The following is an 18,636-nucleotide window of genomic DNA, read 5'->3' on the forward strand; positions in this document are numbered from 1 at the left end:
CAGAAAAAAAAAACCTGCAGACACCTTGATCTCAGACTTCCAGCCTCCAGAACTGTGGGAAAATAAATCTCTGTTGTTTAAGCCACCTTGTCTGTGGTACTTTATTATGGCAACCCTACCAAGCTAATACAAACAGGAGACCTGGTTTCACTGAATAATCCTCTCAGAAGGTAGAGAGTGCTTCAGCTTACTGTATAAACAAGGCTAGTTTTAAGGACCAAAGGACACGAGTCCCAGCCCTGGTGTGTCAGAGGTGGCTCAGGCTGCGCAGAAAGCACAGCTTCCAGTGTCAGACATGCCTGTGCTCAGTGGCCAGAACCTTCTCTCCTGGTTACCACCTGAGTGGTTTAAACAAGACAGTCATTATTTTTTTATTATTTTATTTAAAATATATGCACATAGTGCTTACTATGTGCCAGGTAATGTTCTAAGCACTGTGCAAATATTAACTCATTTAATCCTCATTACAATCCTGTGATAGATAGATAGACAGACACACACAGACAGAAGGTTCACGCTCAACTTAATTCAAAATATTCAGGGCTTCTTTCTCTAGTTGCTTTAGGTGTAGGGTTAGGTTGTTTATTTGAGATTTTTCTTGAGGTGAGACTGAATTGCTATAAACTTTCCTCTTAGAACTGATTTTGCTGCATCCCATAGGTATTGGGTCATCGTGTTTTCATTGTCATTTGTTTCTATGTATTTTTTTATTTCCTCTTTGATTTCTTCAGTGAACAGGACCAGTAGGAAGAAGAACAAAGAAAACCCAAAGTCAGTAGAAGGAAAGAAATCATAAAGAACAGAGCAGAAATAAATGAAATAGAAATGAAGAAAACAATAGCAAAGATCAATAAAACTAAAAGTTGGTTCTTTGAGAAGTTAAACAAAACTGATAAAGCCTTAGCCAGACTCATCAAGAAAAAAAGGGAGAGGATGCAAATCAATAAAATGAGAAATGAAAAAGGAGAAATGACAACTGACATCACAGAAATACAAAGGATTATAAGAGACTGCTACAAACAACTATATGCCAATAAAATGGACAACCATGAAGAAATAGACAAATTCTTGGAAAGGTACAGTTTTCCAAGACTGAACCAGGAAGAATTAGAAAATATAAACAGACCCATCACAAGTAATGAAATTGAAATTGTAATTAAAAATCTTCCAACAAACAAAGATCCAGGACCATATGGCTTCACAGGTGAATTCTATCAAACATTTAGACAAGAACTAACACCCATCCTTCTCAAACTCTTCCAAAAAATTGCAGAGGGAGGAACACTCCCAAATTCATTCTACGAAGCCACCATCACCCTGATACCAAAACCAGACAAAGATATCACCAAAAAAAGAAAATCATAGACCAATATCACTGATGAACATAGGTGCAAAAATCCTGAAAAAATACTAGCAAACAGAATCCAACAGCACATTAAAAGGATCATACACCATGATCAAGTGGGATTTATCCCAGGGATGCAAGAATTCTTCAATATATGCAAATCAGTCAATGTGATACACCATATTAACAAATTTAGGAATAAAAAACATATGATCATCTCAATAGATGCAGAAAAAGCTTTTCACAAAATTCAACACCCGTTATGATAAAAACTCTCCAGAAAGTGGGCATAGTGGGAAGCTACCTCAACATAATAAAGGCCTTATATGACAAACCCACAGCAAACATCATACTCAATGGTGAAAAACTGAAAACATTTCTACTAAGATCAGGAACAAGACATGGATGTCCACTCTCGCCACTTTTATTCAACATAGTTTTGGAAGTCCTAGCCACGGCAAGCAGAGAAGAAAAAGAAATAAAAGGAATCCAAGTTGGAAAAGAAGAAGTAAAACTGTCACTGTTTGCAGATGACATGATACTATACATAGAAAATCCTAAGAAGCCACCAGAAAACTACTAGAGCTCATCAATGAATTCGGTAAGGTCGCAGGATACAAAATTAATGCACAGAAATTTCTTGCGTTCCTATACACTAACAAGGAAAAATCAGAAAGAGAAATTAAGGAAACAGTCCCATTTACGATTGCAACAAAAAGAATAAAATACCTAGGAATAAACCTACTTAAGGAGGAGAAAGACCTGTACTCAGAAAACTATAAAACACTGATGACAGAAATCAAAGATGACACAAACAGATGGAGAGATATACCATGTTCTTGGATTGGAAGAATCAATATTGTGCAAATGACTATACTACCCAAAGCAATCTACAGATTCAGTGCAATCCCTATCAAACTACCAATGGCATTCTTCACAGAATTAGAACAAAAAAATTTTACGATTCGTATGGAAACACAAAAGACCCCGAATAGCCAAAGCAATCTTTTTTTCTTTAATAAATTTATTTATTTATTTTTGGCTGCTTTGGGTCTTTGTTGCTGCGTGCAGGCTTTCTCTAGTTGCGGCGAGTGGGGGCTACTCTTCATTGTGGTGTGTGGGCTTCTCATTGTGGTGGCTTCTTGTTGTGGAGCACGGGCTCTAGGCATGCAGGCTTCAGTAGTTGTGGCACTCGGGCTCAGTAGTTGTGGTTCGTGGGCTCTAGAGCATAGGCTCAGTAGTTGTGGCACACAGGCTTAGTTGCTCCATGGCATGTGGGATCTTCCCAGACCATGGCGCGAACCCATGTCCCGTGCATTGGTAGGCAGATTCTTATCCACTGCATCACCAGGGAAGCCCAAGCCAAAGCAATTTTGAGAAAGAAAAACGGTGCTGGAGGAATCAGGTGCCCCAGCTTCAAACTATACTACAAAGCTACAGTAATCAAGAGAGTGTGGTACTGGCACAAAAACAGAAATATAGATCAATGGTACAGGATAGAAAACCCAGAGATAAACCCATGCACATATGGTCACCTAATTTACAACAAAGGAGGAAAGAACAAACAGTGGAGAAAAGACAGCCTCTTCAATAGGTGGTGCTGGGAAAACTGGACAGCTACATGTAAAAGAATGAAATTAGAACACTACCATACACAAAAATATACTCCAAATGGATTAAAGACCTAAATGTAAGACAAGATACTATAAAACTCTTAGAGGAAAATATAGGCAGAACACTCCATGACATAAACCACTGCCAGATCTTTTATGACTCACCTCCTAGAGTAACAAAAATAAAAATAAACAAATGGGACCTAATTAAAATTAAAACTTTTGCACAGCAAAGGAAACCATAAACAAGATGAAAAGACAACCTTCAGAATGGAAAAAAATATTTGCAAATGAAACAACAGCCAAAGGATTAATCTCCAAAATATACAAACAGCTCATGGAGCTCAATATCAAAAAAACAAACAACCCAATCCAAAAGTGGTCAGTCGACCTAAATAAACATTTCACCAAAGAAAACATACAGATGGCCAAGAGGCACATGAAAAGATGCTCAACATCACTAGTTATTAGAGAAATGCAAATCAAAACTACCATGAGGTATCACCTCACACCAGTCAGAATGTCCATTATCAAAAAATCTAGAAACAATGCTGGAAAGGGTGTGGTGAAAAAGGAACCCTCCTGCACTGTTGGTAGGAATATAAATTGATACAACCACTATGGAGAACAGTATGGAGGTTCCTTAAAAAACTAAAAATAGGGCTTCCCTTGTGGTGCAGTGGTTGAGAGTCCGCCTGCCGATGTAGGGGACACAGGTTCATGCCCCGGTCCGGGAAGATCCCACATGCCACAGAGCGGCTGAGCCCGTGAGCCATGGCCGCTGAGCCTGCACGTCCAGAGCCTGTGTTCCAACAACGGGAGAGGCCATAACAGTGAGAGGCCCACGTACCTCAAAAAAAAAGAAAAAAAAAAAAAACTAAACTAAAAATAGAACTACCATATGACCCAGAAATCCCACTACTGGGAAAACCATAATTCAAAAAGAGACATGTGCCACAGTGTTCATTGTAGCACTATTTACAATAGCCAGGACATGGAAGCAACCTAAATGTCCATTGACAGAGGAATGGATAAAGAAGATGTGGCACATATATACAGTGGAATATTACTCAGCCATAAAAAGAAATGAAACTGAGTTATTTGTAGTGAGGTGGATGGACCTAGAGTCTGTCATACAGAGTGAAGTGAGTCAGAAAGAGAAAAACAAATATGTATGTTATTTTTGTATACTATGTATGTATATAGTATAATCTTATGTATTTTAACGCATATATATGGAATCTAAAAAAAAAAAGTGGTACTGATGAACCTAGTGGCAGGGCAGGAATAAAGACATAGACATAGAGAGAGAATGGAGTTGAGGGCACGGTGGGGAGGAGGAAGCTTGTTGAAGTAAGAGTAATATCGACATATATACACCACCAAATGCAAACTAGATAGCCAGTGGGAAGCAGCCGCATAGCACAGGGAGATCAGCTTGGTGTTTTGTGACGACCTAGAGCGGGGGGAGGGAGGCTCAGGAGGGAGGGGATATGGGGATATATGTATGCATATGGCTGATTCACTTTGTTGTACAACAGAAACTAACACAGCATTATGAAGCAATTATACTCCAGTAAAGATGTATCCAAAAAAAAATATTCAAGGCCAGCAGTGTCTGGTGTGTCAGAACTTGGGGACTTGAGAAAGCAAATGCATTGCGTGTACTGTAGGCTGCATAATATCCTGTAGCATCTGTGACAGCATCCTGTAATCAAACGTACTCATATTTCTGTAGTGACATGTATATAGTGCATAAATAAAGTAGCCTCATGTAACTCAAGACAGGTTTCTCTAGCAAATGCGTTTATTTCAGATCAGGTTTTGCTGCCAAATGAGTTATAAATTTTGGCATTTGGAACTTTTAAGGTTTTGAAATTATATTCTCCCTGTTTCTTCAGGTGAAGACACTGAGGCACAGGGAGGTGAAACAGTGTCCCACATTCGTTAACTCGCGGGAGGTGAGGCTGGGCCACCAACCCGGGCAACCTGGCTCCAGACTCCAGGCTCTTCACAGCCACCTGGCTGTGCCCCTTGGTGCTGCCCACTTCTCGAGCGGGGCCTGACCCATCCGTAGAATATGGATCATGCCAACCTTGCAGCCTTGCTCTGAGGACCAGATACAATGTAAGTAGAGTTCTGTTATGGGTTGAATTGTGTCCCCCCCACCCCCGCCAAATTCATTTGTTGAAGCTTTAACCCCAGTACCTCTGAATATAACCTTATATGGAAATAGGGTCATTGCAGATACAGTTAGTTAAATGAAATGAGGTCATTAGGGTGGTCCCTAATTCAATCCGACCTGTGTCCTTATTTAAAAAAAGAAATCTGGACACAGACAGGCATGTGCTCAGGGAGAACGCCAGGTGAATATGAAAGCAGAGGTCAGGGTGATGCTTCCACAAGCCAAGGAACGCCCGAGATTGCCAGCAAAGCACCGGAAGCTAGGAGAGAGAGGCATGAAACGGCCTCTCTCAGTCAGCGCTCAGAAGGAACCAATTCTGCCAACACCTTGATCTCAAACTTGTAGCCCCCAGAACCATGAGACAAATTGCTGTTGTTCAAGCCTCACCCCCGCCCCCCAGTTTGTGGTACCTTGTTACAGCCACCCTAGCAAGCTTGTACAGGTTCTTTACGCAAGCACTGGGTTCCGAGTGGGAGGCCAATAAATGGTAGGTAACCAGGCTTACTATATTTTTAATATTTATTTATTTATTAATTTTTGGCTGTGTTGGGTCTTAGTTGCGGCATGCGGGCTCTTTTTTTTTTTTTTTTTTGCTGTACGCGGGCCTCTCACTGTTGTGGCCTCTCCCGTTGCAGAGCACAGGCTCCGGACGCGCAGGCTCAGCGGCCGTAGCTCACGGGCCCAGCCGCTCCGCGGCATGTGGGATCTTCCCGGACCGGGGCACGAACCCGTGTTCCCTGCATTGGCAGGCGGACTCTCAACCACTAAGCCACCAGGGAAGCCCACGCGGGCTCTTTTGTTGCGGTGTGCAGGCTTCTCTCTAGTTGTGGAGGTTTTCTCTCTCTTGTCGTGTGGGTTTTCTCTCTCTAGTTGTGGCACGCGGGCTCCAGGGCACATGGGCTCTCTACTTGTGGCATGCAGCCTTAGTTGCCCCGTGGCGTGTGGGATCTTAGTTCCCTGACCAGGGACTGAACTGGCATCCCCTGCATTGCAAGACGGATTCTTAACCACTGGACCACCAGGGAAGTCCCCACTCTTATTATTTTTATGATGGAGGCTTCAGATTCTTCACAGAAAAATAATCCGTCAGTTAGATGATCTCTAAGGCCTCTTCCACTTTCCAGGTCTAATTTTGCGTGATTATCCCACAAGGATAATTCAACTCCGCTTGTCACTTGCACCAATGGTCCAGGTCTTATAGCATTTCTTTGCTGTTTTAAAGATGGGAGAGGTGGTCTTAATAAGAAAAACAAAACAAAACGACGCAAGGAATTTCTCTTCCTGTGTTACGGGTTACATCCCTATACATTACAACTGAAACCCCTGAGCCCTAACTTGCCTTCTGATGTCCCTGCTTGTATCATCAACTCACTCAGCTGTGGGGTTTTTCTGAATCCCTTTCCCTTGTGTCTTTGGGGCTGCCGAGGTTAACCCACAGTGTGTGCTGGGCTACAAATTCTGCAGAGGAAAGCAGAAATCTAAGGTAGAGGTTGTTTCCTGTCAGTTAAGAGTGTATCATTGGAACCCTATTTAGACCTGGAAAGTTTGGGTTCTTCAGGTGGAAATGTGTCCTCACACTGCCATGTCACTGAGCAGATAAAAGCTGCTTTAAGAGAGTCTAAAAGCTGTCGAACACTTTTTCTCTTCCTAGGACAAGGCACCGTTGGCCCCAGTGTAGGGAAAGAGGTAAAATGCTAAACAGTTTTCCTTAGGCTGCAGTGACAGGCCCCCCATTGTCAAAGCTGCCACATGGTATGCGGGATACTGAGTCTCCCCGACCAGGGATCGAACCTGTGCCTCCTGCAGTGAAAGCATGGAGTCTTAACCACTGGACCGCCAGGGAAGTCCCCCTCTGCCTTTTAGATTCTACACATCAAGTCAGAAAGTGATTTTCTGTAGGTGGGGTGTGGCCCCCAAGTCCCCATCTGTGGAAATAGGACTTTAATGGCTGTGCATGTTCAGAGAAAGGACTTCAGGTTCCTTTGGCATCCCTTTGCACCTGTTCTCAAGGCTGCCTCTCCGACGCCCTGTCAGCCCCTGAGCCTTGGGCCAGGGGCCTGCTTCCCACTGGTTTCCTGGAAGCACTTCCTGACCAGGCCAGGGGGCCTCTCTCACCTCCCTGCAGCCCAGGAGCCATCCCAGAGCCAGGAGTGGCTTTAACATCTGCTTAAGTCTTTTCATCTTTTTTTTTTTTTTTTTTTGCGGTATGCAGGCCTCTCACTGCTGTGGCCTCTCCCGTTGCGGAGCACAGGCTCCGGACGCGCAGGCTCAGCGGCCATGGCTCACGGGCCTAAGCCGCTCCGCGGCATGTGGGATCTTCCCGGACCGGGGACGAACCCGTGTCCCCTGCATCGGCAGGCGGACTCTCAACCACTGCGCCACCAGGGAAGCCCCCAGGTATTTTCATCTTTGCTGCCTGTTACTGGTTACCCTTCCAGGAAGTTTAGGAGAATCCGTACCTTTTCTTATCATAGCTGCAGCCTGCTGGAGTTCTGTTGGGATACAAAAATGCTTGCAGAGTGGGAGGTTTTACTTTGAGGATCTCATGATTGGTGATTCCATCCAACACCAAAATGGGAGATTTAATTAAGCAAGAGTAAGTGCCTAATAGATGGAACTTCTCCGAAGTGGAGACCACACCTTGTTCATTTTTGAATCCTTGGTGCCTAGCGCAGAGCTCGGCACATAGGATATGCGCAGTAAAATTGATCGTTGGGTGAATGCACCTTTGTTCTCTTTCTTCTTCAGACAGATGTCTGATGTGTGTTAAGTCCGAGAATCATGACCGCAAAGAAGGCTGGAGAATGTTTCTGCTTTGTAATAGCTCTCATGGGTCATGTCTAAGGAAAAGGTCCTGAGGCCAGAAGGCAGAGGTCCAGGTCTGGCTCAGCCATTATCCAAGAAACCCTGGGACCTTTGGCCTCCCTGGAACTCAGCGTCCTCCGCTGCAGCATGGAGGTCGTCCCGTCTCCTCTGCCTGCCTCTCTGCATGGTTATGAGAACGTGACACGAGAATGGATGCACCAATTTTCTGAGAATTTCAAAGACCGTCCCGAAGGCGTTACTTTTATGTATATATTTCTTTGTTACAGATATTTGTAGACTTGAGCTGCTCATGATTATCTTTTCTCTCAGTCTCTTTTCTTCTACAAGTTCATGCTTAGGAACCAAAGCCAGGTTTACCTGCTTCCCCAGCTAAAGAAATATCCATCCTGGTAGGCCAGGCACTGCCAAGGGCTGGCCTCCTAGGAGTTCAATCGCCTGTCTGGTCAGCAAACATTCCTGCATCACGGGTGGCAAGGGACCAGTTAAGTCGCAGAAGACTGGCTGACGAATAGTTGCCAAAGCCACCGAGAGCAGAAGCAGTACGGTCTTCTCCCCAGAGGACTGTGCTCCTCTACGCCTCCTTGAGCTGCGTCCAGAGAGCACTTGGCGCCCGTTCTGTCTAGGACAGGCCCAGGGAGGAGGTAAGTCGTGCAGCCAGCCAGGGACCAGGAGAGCCTGGGCAGGACCCTCGCCTCCTGACTTCCAAGAGCTGCCTCCGCCCCCTGCGCCTCTCCAGGGACTGATGGATGAGGCCGTGGTGGGCGGTGCTTGGCCTCCTGCTGTCTCCTGTTGCTAAAGTAACTGAGTGAGATGAAACAGAAACAAGCCACGTGACCTTGCTGCCTCCACCCATGCGTCCAGACAGCCCCTGTCTCAGCCAGAGAGTCACAGGCAGACCAGTCGATCCGGGCTGAGCGTGGTTTTGGGATCAGGGACCCCCTCCCCAAGGAGAAACGCCTGAGCTGGGTGGCAGCCGATATTCTCTGAACACTGTTCTTGAGCAGACAAGATGTTGAAGCGGGGGTGGGTTGGGGGGCAGAGGTTGAGGGATCAAAATGATTTGAGTGTGCGGCTGCCAGTATGTCACATAGCTGGAATTGTGCGAGGTCGAGGATCTAGCTGCCTGTCCTTGGTTTACTCAGGGAATCTATAGAACGAGAGGGCAGAGGGCATGGCCTCTAACCCTCACCTTTGAAATCTGTGTCTCTAGCTTTCCCGCTTGCCCCCAGGATGGGCCCTCCCAAGCTTTCAGATAAGGGCGTTTCATTTTTTTAAAATAAATAAATTTATTTATTTATTTATTTATTTATGGCTGCGTTGGGTCTTTGTTGCAGTGAGCAGGCTTTTCATCGCACTGGCTTCTCTTGTTGCGGAACGCGGGCTGTAGGCGCGCAGACTTCAGTAGTTGTGGCTCACGGGCTCCAGAGCACAGGTTCAGTAGTTGTGGTTCACGGGCTTAGTTGCTCCGCGGCATGTGGGATCTTCCCGGACCAGGGCTCGAACCTGTGTCCCCTGCATTGGCAGGCGGATTCTTAACCACTGCGCCACCAGGGAAGTCCCAAGGGCCTTTCTTAAGAGCCACATGATACCATGGGGATGAGGACAAGGTCAGCTGGGAAAGAGGTACCTCCTTGCAGGCCACAGAGAGGGGAGCTAGTCAGAGGAGAGGAGAGGAGAGGAGAGGTGCTGGGCAGGGCACCACACAGACAACCACTGCAAGGTCTCCCTCCAGCCTCAAGGCCCAGCTCAACGATGACCTTCTTCTAAAGCCTTTTCAAATCCACCTGGGCTGGAAATACCACTTTACTCCTCTCTACTTACCCAGTGTTTTCATCTGCATCTCCCTGTACACTTAGCACCTGTTTACCATGTACTCACGTTTTGAATAACTTTTGTTACACAAGTACTAATATGTGCTTACTGAAGGAAAAATTAGAAGCACAGACACTCACAAAGAAGAGATTAAAAACCGCTCAAATGTGCTACCTGGAGGTAACCACTGTTGGCATTTGGGGGTGTTGGCCCTGTTTAGGTTCATGTCTCTTTTCTCTGCCTGCATTCAGCTCTTCTAAAGCCAAGTCCAAATCTCCCCTCCTCTCTGGGTGCCCTCACAGCCACCACAATGCTTCCATTCAGCAGGGTCTCAGTTCGTGTGTTTTAAATAAATGGATGGATAAACAAAGGAAAGCACAGATGGATGAGTGGACAGAAGGTGGGGGAAAAAATGTTCTGCTACCCAAAAGGAGCCCCAGCAGAGGAACCAAGAAGAGAAGAGGAGGTGTCAGCCCTCAAAGTCACCTATAGCCGCCTTCCTCTCCCCTCCCCAGCCTCTCTGCTCCCATCAGAGCAGAATCAATGCCAGGAAGTGAGTGTGCACAGAGAGTGGGCCAGATCTGGACAGTAATTATTAGTGCAAAGATAAAGATGAAGCCCGATCCCTGCCATCTGACTTGGAAGCATCAACCATGGCTTAAGGAAAAAGAGGATTCATGGAAACAGCCAAGTCAAGGTCTCCACGTGTGTGCAATGTTTTAGGCTCAGCAAGCCATCTGGCCAATTCAAAGCTGCTGGTAAATGGGTTCCAAGAAATCTGATTTCATCAGCGCCGTGGACACGGGAGTACGTCCCCATGACTTGCCCCTCACTGGGTTGAAGATTATCAATGATTTATCTGGAGCAGAAACAGCAGGATTCCACATTACATCTTGGAAGGCAGCCGGAGCAAAGGCAGAGAATTAACAAACCTTTATTATTAATTCCAATACCACAACGCCCCATGGGTTCTGCAGCAAATCATGGGCTCTCTTACCAGGAGTTTCTCTGTGTTTAAGCGGAGCTGATTTTTTGTTTGTTTGTTTGTTTTTGGCGGGGTTGTTGTTGTTTTAATGGGGCTTGTCCTCATTCTTAACTATAAAGACAACCTCAAAGTCACAAATGTTCATTAATCATGCACAAGTCCAGAGCATGCTATGTGCTACAGGAAAAGCAAACTAAGTCAGACAGTCCCTGTATTGCATTCACACAAACATCAAACATTAATTGAAGCTGTTCTATGTGCCAAACACTGTGCAAGGCGTTGGGTTTTACAGCACATTACAGTTATGATCCTGTTTTAAAAGCGGAGAGGGACTTCCCTGGTGGTCCAGTGGTTAAGAATCCACCTTCTGGGACTTCCCTGGTGGCGTAGTGGTTAAAAATCCACCTGCCAATGCAGGGGACACCACGGGTTTGATCCCTGGTCCAGGAATATCCCACATGCTGCAGAGCAACTAAGCCCGTGCACCACAACTACTGAGCCTGTGCTCTAGAGCCCGCGAGCCACAACTACTGAGCCCATGTGCCACAACTACTGAAGCCCGTGTGCCTAGAGCCTGTGCTCCACTAGAGAAAGCCTGCGTACAGCAACGAAGACCCAATGCAGCCAAAAAAAAAAAAAGAATCCACCTTCCAATGCAGGGGACATGGGTTCCAATCCTGCTTGAGGAACTAAGATCCCACATGCTATGGGGCAGCTAAGCCCGCACATCACAACTACTGAGCCCGTGCACTCTAGAGCCTGCACGCCACAACAAAGATCCCACATGCCACAATGAAGATCCCAAGTGCCACAACTAAGACCCGACACAGCTGCATAAGTAAATTTTTAAAATAAATAAATAAGTAAGTAAATTAAAAATTAACAAAAAATAAAAGTGGAGGGATGAGCCTCGGGGAGGTTACACAACTTCCCCAAATTGCCCACAGGCACAGAGTTTGTAAGAGACTTGGGATTAGAATAAAGGGAAAGAATCTGACAGTTTATTATTTTTATGATCATTTTAGCTCCATTTCAGTAACCTTAGAAATACTCAGCCAACATTCGTGTGAACTTCCCTCTCACTAGCCCAGAACAAGCCCCAGTTCATGCCAGGGGAGTGGGAAAGAGGTCTACCCTCATTTACTCTCCCACTGCTATGTGCAAAGCCAGATGTCAACTGGGCCCTGCTCTCTGCTTATTCACAGTGATCTGCTGATGCCTGCCCTCCACGTGGTGCCCAGAGATGGCCATGGTGCAAGGGCTGATCATGGGCCCAAAACCAACAGCAACAAGCAGGAGAGGAAGGCAGTTTTGCTCCCAGCTTGAGTGTTTTTTCTCCTCAACCTCAGAGCAGCATTCAGGTGCTGAGGGAAAGGAGCCTGAATTTTGGAGCCCTGCAGACTGGGATTCAAACCCCAGCCCAACCTTTTGCAAGTTGTGTGAGCTTGGACAAGCCTTTCAGCCTCTCTGTGGCTTCACTTTCTCCCCCACTAAATGGAGGCCATACCTACCCTGCAGAGGGTTTCAATGCGGTAACGTCAGCCCGCTGTTGCTCAATCAATAGTAGCCATTTAGTATTGTCCAAACTAAATTCCACCCAAGAAGCAGAGTCATGATTTTTTTTGGGGGGGTGTGGTACGTGGGACTCTCACTGCTGTGACCTCCCTCGCAGCGGAGCACAGGCTCCGGACACGCAGGCCCAGCAGCCACGGCCCACGTGCCCAGCCGCTCCGCGGCACGTGGGACCCTCCCGGACCGGGGCGGGAACCCGTGTCCCCTGCATCGGCAGGCAGACTCTCAACCACTGCGCCACCAGGGAAGCCCCAGAGTCGTGGTTTTTTAAGCCGTGAACTAACAAGTATTTATTAAAGATCCATGTTTTAAGCAGGAAGATGAAGAGAAACCTTGCCCACCCTCTCCAGGCACGAGGGACCCAGGCAGGGAGTAAATAAAACCCACGGCAATGTGCAACTCTCCTGCAGCTCAAGCATCCGAGATACAGGAAGTGAGATAAAATTCTCCGGAGTGTCTCCAGCTTTGGAGATAAAGACCATGAGTGTGGGCCGATGGAGGCCCCTAGGAGACCCCTAAGGCTGCACCACAGGTCCCCCTCACCGGCTTTCTTTCCACTCCCTGTTCCTTTCTCCCTGTTCCCCGGAGTCTGCTTTTTTGCTCGAGCAGGTATTTTCCTTCCCAAGAGTCACCGAGGACCCCGAGTATCCTCAGGTTATCTGCCCCGGGCCAGCCGGCTCCTCGCCGGGCTCTGACCTCACCTCGGCGTCAGTCTTATCAGGTGTGGACAGAACCGTCTCCCCACTCTGGGAGCTCCAAGCCCAGGATTCTCCCCACACCCAGGCAGAGGAGGGCCAGCCACCTCTGGCACTGAACATGGTGGCCACCTGCCAAACCGGGAGCGACCACAGGGGTCTGCGAGCAAGGCCGTGAGGCCCAGAGTCGGGAGGAAGGGGGAGGTTTACGTAAGTGTTGACAAGGAACAGAGCAGATGCTGAGCTCCACCAAGCAGGAGAGAGGGAGGGGGGCGTGGCGACTCCCGCCTCGGCTCCCCCGGGGGCAACACGCAGAGGGCAGCGGGTCAGGGTGGGAATTCAGGCTCCTCTGGGAACTTGTTTCCTCCCAGGCAGCAGGGAGATCCAGCTGAGCCCAGTCTTATGAGAAGTGGGTCTTGGAGGACTGGGACAGGAAGTGAGGAGACCGCTGGGGAGCAGGGAGGTGGGGGGGGCCTCTGCTCACAGGTCCATGTCATGGATGCCACCGCTCTGTGTCAGCCCCTACGCCATACAGCAAGGACACTTCATATCCAGGCCGCTCTGGTTTGTTTAGGTTTGTGGCTTGAATACTCCCTGGGGTTCATGGCCCGGGGCTGCTGTCGCTGCCGTTGGGGCAGGGTGTTTGATTAGAATTCTTTCTATACAGGCTCCTGTGTCCTACTGCCCCAGACACTGGTTTGTTTGTACCAGGACTCTTGCCTTTGTTGGCCTTTTTAGGGTCTGTCAGTAGATGATAACTCATCTGAACTGTCCCCAGAATCACAGCTGTATACTCGCCGGAAGCTTCTCATGTCAGTGTTTTCACATTCTAGAGGCGGGGGCAGAGCGCCCCTCACCGTGGTGTCCTGGGCGGTAGAAGGCCAGGTGAGCTGCACAGACTCAAGAGGGCTCATTCCTGGCAGGTTTGCCCTTGTCAGCAGAAGAGACAGGTAGGGACACTGTGGGGATATGCAGCCGCACAGCTGTGGCCCACAGAAAAGAGGCAGCCCAAGGAACAGAAAGCTTGTCCTTCCCTACAGCTTGGGTTCTGTGGGGTGCCCCACTGTGCTTGTACCCTGGGAACAAAGCTAGGAGTTTGTCCTCCAGAAATACCCCCATGTGTACCGTTGATGGAGTTCATAGCAGAAGACTGGAAACAATCGAAATGCCATCAACAAAGGCCTGATTAAGAAATGTATGATGTGTGTATACAATGGCACGCTGTAAAGAAAGCTCCTTGTGCACTGGTAGGGAATGATCTCCAAAATACAGTTACGTCCAACAAATATGACTACGTTAGGAACTGTATGTTATTGTTCGTTTAAAAAAAAGAGGGGAGGGGCTTCCCTGGTGGCACAGTGGTTGAGAGTCCGCCTGCTGATGCAGGGGACATGGGTTCGTGCCCCGGTCCGGGAAGATCCCACATGCCGCAGAGCGGCTGGGCCCGTGAGCCATGGCCGCTGAGCCTGCACGTCCGGAGCCTGTGCTCCGCAACGGGAGAGGCCACAGCAGTGAGAGGCCCGCGTACTGCAAAAAAAAAAAAAAAAAAAGAGGGGAGTGGGGAAGGGAGAACATGTATTTATATGCTTGTTTATGCACGAACTGTCTTGGAAGGCTGCACAAGCTGCTAGTATTATATCCCCTGGGAAGGAATGTTCCCCGGGTGGGTGGGAGAGCTGGGAAGGTAGCAGTTGACTTGTGCTGTACAGCAACCCAGGCCAAACTTAGTAGCTGAAAACCATCACCATTTTACCCAGTTCACATTTATGTGGGTTGGCTCGACTGGGGCTTCTGCACATGACAACAGAGTCCCTAGAAGCAAGAGAGGGAGCCCAGTGCACAAACACTTTCAAGCCTTTACCTGCGTGATGTTGGCTAAAGTCCCCTTGGCCAAAGCAATTCACACAACCAAGCCCAAATTCAAGGTAGAGAAATGGACTCCGTGTTTTTGGTTTTTGTTTCTGGGGGTTTTTTCGGCCACGCTTCTTGGGATCTCCCTGACCAGGGATTGAACCCAGGCTCTTGGCAGTGAAAGCACAGAATCCTAACCACTGGACCGCCAGGGAATTCCCCACTCCGTGCGTTACTGGGAGGAGCTACAAAATGCAGTGGACATTAATCCACCACACAGTGAGGCAGAGGCAAGGACGGAGGGAGCGCCTTTCTCTTTGTCGCCTTTCGTACTTTTTAAATCTGAGTCGTGCCAATACACCCTCCTCAAAAAGAAGTAAACATTTTAAAATTTAAATAGATGCCCTGAGATTAGCTTTGAAATAATCCAGTTGTTGAAGGAAACATGGGAGGGAGAGAAGAGGTGGAGATACAAGGGAGACAGGATCAGCCGTGAGTTGATAACTGCGGAAGCTGGATGATGACTGAATGAGACTCAGTAGTGCTCTGCTACTCTGTGAATGTGGAAATTTCCTGCCCCAGAACATTTTTTAAATAAAAGTAAAACAGGACTAATACCCAAAACTCAAGCTTATTAAAGCTTACTTCCATGGTGAGAGCACTGGCTGCATCATCCCCTCTCGCCTTCCCAACCGCCCTGGAGGCGGGGACTGTCTGCGCCCTGACTGCGGCCTTCCTGAGGGTGCTGACTGCAGAGGTCAGCTGCAGAGTGGGCCCACAGGGCAGCCCCAGGCAGAGACACTGGGCCTTGAGGAATTGTCTGAGAGCAGGGAAGAAAGGAGCCTCAGGGAGCTGACTCCACAGCGTGGGCAGGACTAGAGGCTGAAAAATCCAAGAGATGGGGTGGTATTGGTGGTGGCAGGGGAGGGGCTCTTTCTGAACCATGTACGGAGCTTCTGAGGGTGGGGAGCTAGAAGGGAGCCTTTCCGGGGATTCCAGACAAAACGTATAGAGCGTATGGGCACATCCGAAGGAAAATAGCTCAGTGAGAAAGGTACGTTTTCTTGCCTCTTCTTCGTCACTCAGGATGGCCACATGTGTGCGCTGGCGGTGTGCCCAGGGTGAACCTTGAGCCGCCCACGTGGCCTGGGCCCGGCTCTGAGGGCCCCCAGCTTGGAGCAGCTCTGAGAATGCTAAGCGCCCCAGGCTTCCCTTCTGTGGGCAGACAGGGAGGTCTTTCACCATCTCTACACAGTCCTGTGGAGGCCCTAGCTAACCCTGAGAACTTTCTCCTCTGTTCCAAATGTCTACTAAGAGGCAGTTACCAGAGGTTCTACCCTCTGAGGCCACGCTCACTCGCTTTCGTGTGCGTGCCTGTGGATGCCTGTGTGTGCATCTCCTGTGGCCACTACAGGACAGGGAAGTGAGGGACATGACCGTGGCACTTTCTAGGCATCCAGCTGTATCCCCTACCCCACCTCCAGGCCAGGTTAGTTGACCCTCCCACTCATCGTGCCCTACACCTATCTTTATTGCTGGATTCCCACATAGCTTAAACTTGTTCCTCACTAGTTAGAGACCTAGTATTAAAGAATTGCTGTTACATTTTGAACTACGGTAATGGTGTTGTTATGTTTTGTTTTGTCTTTTTATTGAAGTATAATGTATACACTGAAACAAACCATATGTGTTCAGCTGATGAAGTTTTTTAAAGGGAAAACACCCAAATTGCCGGCCTGCAGATCAAGAAACAGACCACTGCAAGCATTATAGGATGTTCTTTAAAGAAGAAACATTGTTTTTTTAGTAATACATTCTTAAACATCTACAGATGAAATGATATGATGTCTTTGGTTTGCTTCAAAATAATCTGCAGTTGAGGAAAGGTACAGATTAAACAAGGTTGATAATTATTGAAGCTGAGTAATGTTTACATACAGGTTTTCTGTCTCTCTCTCATACACACACACACACACACACACACACACACACACACACACACTTAAAATTTCCATGATAAAATGTTTAAAACAATCACCGTGGAGCCCTGGCTTCGCCTCAACCCAGTGACTGTGAGAAGGCATGAGGTAAAAGCTGAGCAGGTGGGGTGAGGAATGTCTCTTTGGTATGTTAGTTGCTAATCAAGAATCTGAGAGTCTAATGTGTTTAATATGCAAATTATCATTTTTTAAATGGGTTTTCAGGTGCCTGTCTCCTCTGTGTAACTGAGAGCTCCCTACACGTGCTGGGCTTTATTCGTGTCTGTATCCCTGACCCTTAGCACAGTGCCTGGCACACAATAGGTGCTCATAAGCATTTGTTGAGCAAGTGAAAGCTTGAATTCATATCTTCCACAAGGCCTGACGCAGCCCCAAAATGGCACAGGTGCACAAACTGCTTCATAACTTGAACTGAAATCAATACTACCAACCTCTCTTTCTTCTTTGCAGCTGCTTTCAAACAATAAATTGTTCAAATCCTAAACTGTCAGAATTGAGAGGGACTCAAGAGATCACTGTGTACAAACTTCTCATATGATAGATGAGGAAACCAAAGTGCAAAGAAGAAAGTGACCTTTTCAAGGTCACACAGCTGGTAGGGACAGAGCCTGAATCGGAACTCAGGCTCTTAGAACCCAGGCTGGCCTCTTTTTGTTCTACCATCCAGCTCCACAGCTGTGAATTCGACACGTACCCACAATTCTATTTTCACAGGTAAAGAAAGAGAACTTCAAAGAAGTAAATATAATTTTCTCACGGTCTTGGGTTATTGTGACTCCATAGCTTTCTCCAGAACAGTGTTCTCCACATTGTATTTTGTCTCTTACTTCAAGAAAACTTAAAATTCGAAAACCTTAATTTTCAAAACAAACAGAGGGGTGATTATTCTCATCAGAAACGGCTTTGGTGCACATTTCTTTTAAAGAGGTGAACTCTCTCAAGTGTCTTTGAAACATGAGTCAGTTTTTAACAATTCCATCTGCATCCAGCTTGTTAGGAATGAAGCAACTGAATGAAATCAGGCACAGCCCAAGCCACAGCCTCACAGTCCTGTCATGTCGAGTGTCACGAGGGCACTTTCAACATACCCAAGCCAAAAAATAAACAAATCAATCAGAGATAACACACCAAGAGTGGAAATAAATGGAAAACACACACACACACACACACACACACACACACACACACACACACACGGAAAAAAATCAAGCACTTCATAACATATCTTTTAAAAACCATATGTTGATTTAAAGAAGTTTTTAAATTAAAGTATTAGGATAATTTTGCCTTAGAGTTTAATTTTGTTGGCACTAAAAGCAGCATAACTCTAGTAATCTTTTGTGTCACTCATGTATTCATGTTCTGGGCTTTTCCATGCAAAAGTATTTTGCAGCTTTGCCCAGTACTTCTTTCAAGAATCTTGTGACACTTCCATCCCCCGACCCAACAGGGGCGGCCAGATGTCTTTGCTGTTAAGAGGATTACTGAGACGTTCTCCTTTATATAATCCAGAAGACTGGGAATAACAGGAAAGAGCAAAGAAGAGATGTCAAGGAGAGAGGTTACAAGCAAGGGCTGCTCTTCAAAGATGCTCTCTAAGCAAGGAGAGGTCAAAACACGTTTTAACGGACACTGATAAAGCAGGGGCTCGGGAAGCTGGGTACCCGGCGCGAGTTTCCTAGGCGAGCAGAGGGGTTCGCTTACATCCTCCATTAAGGGTTAAGCTTTAAGCCCAAGAGCTTTGGGTGAGTC

The 18,636-nt window shown here is 47.1% G+C and overlaps 1 long non-coding RNA gene across 2 annotated transcripts in view; it reads left to right on the top strand.

The window, feature by feature from the left end:
* LOC116753150 overlaps positions 1 to 9,222 on the top strand; it is a 37,744-nt gene extending 28,522 nt beyond the window's left edge. For both annotated transcript variants that reach the window (XR_004349690.1, XR_004349691.1), the window contains exons 6-7: positions 4,860 to 5,085; positions 7,892 to 9,222. This is a non-coding gene — a long non-coding RNA (uncharacterized LOC116753150). The remainder of the gene's footprint in view (positions 1 to 4,859; positions 5,086 to 7,891) is intronic.
* Positions 9,223 to 18,636: the final 9,414 nt, after the last annotated feature.

The sequence above is a fragment of the Phocoena sinus genome, chromosome 4 (genome assembly GCF_008692025.1).
Source record: "Phocoena sinus isolate mPhoSin1 chromosome 4, mPhoSin1.pri, whole genome shotgun sequence".
In the NCBI taxonomy this organism is placed as follows: Eukaryota; Metazoa; Chordata; class Mammalia; order Artiodactyla; family Phocoenidae; genus Phocoena; species Phocoena sinus.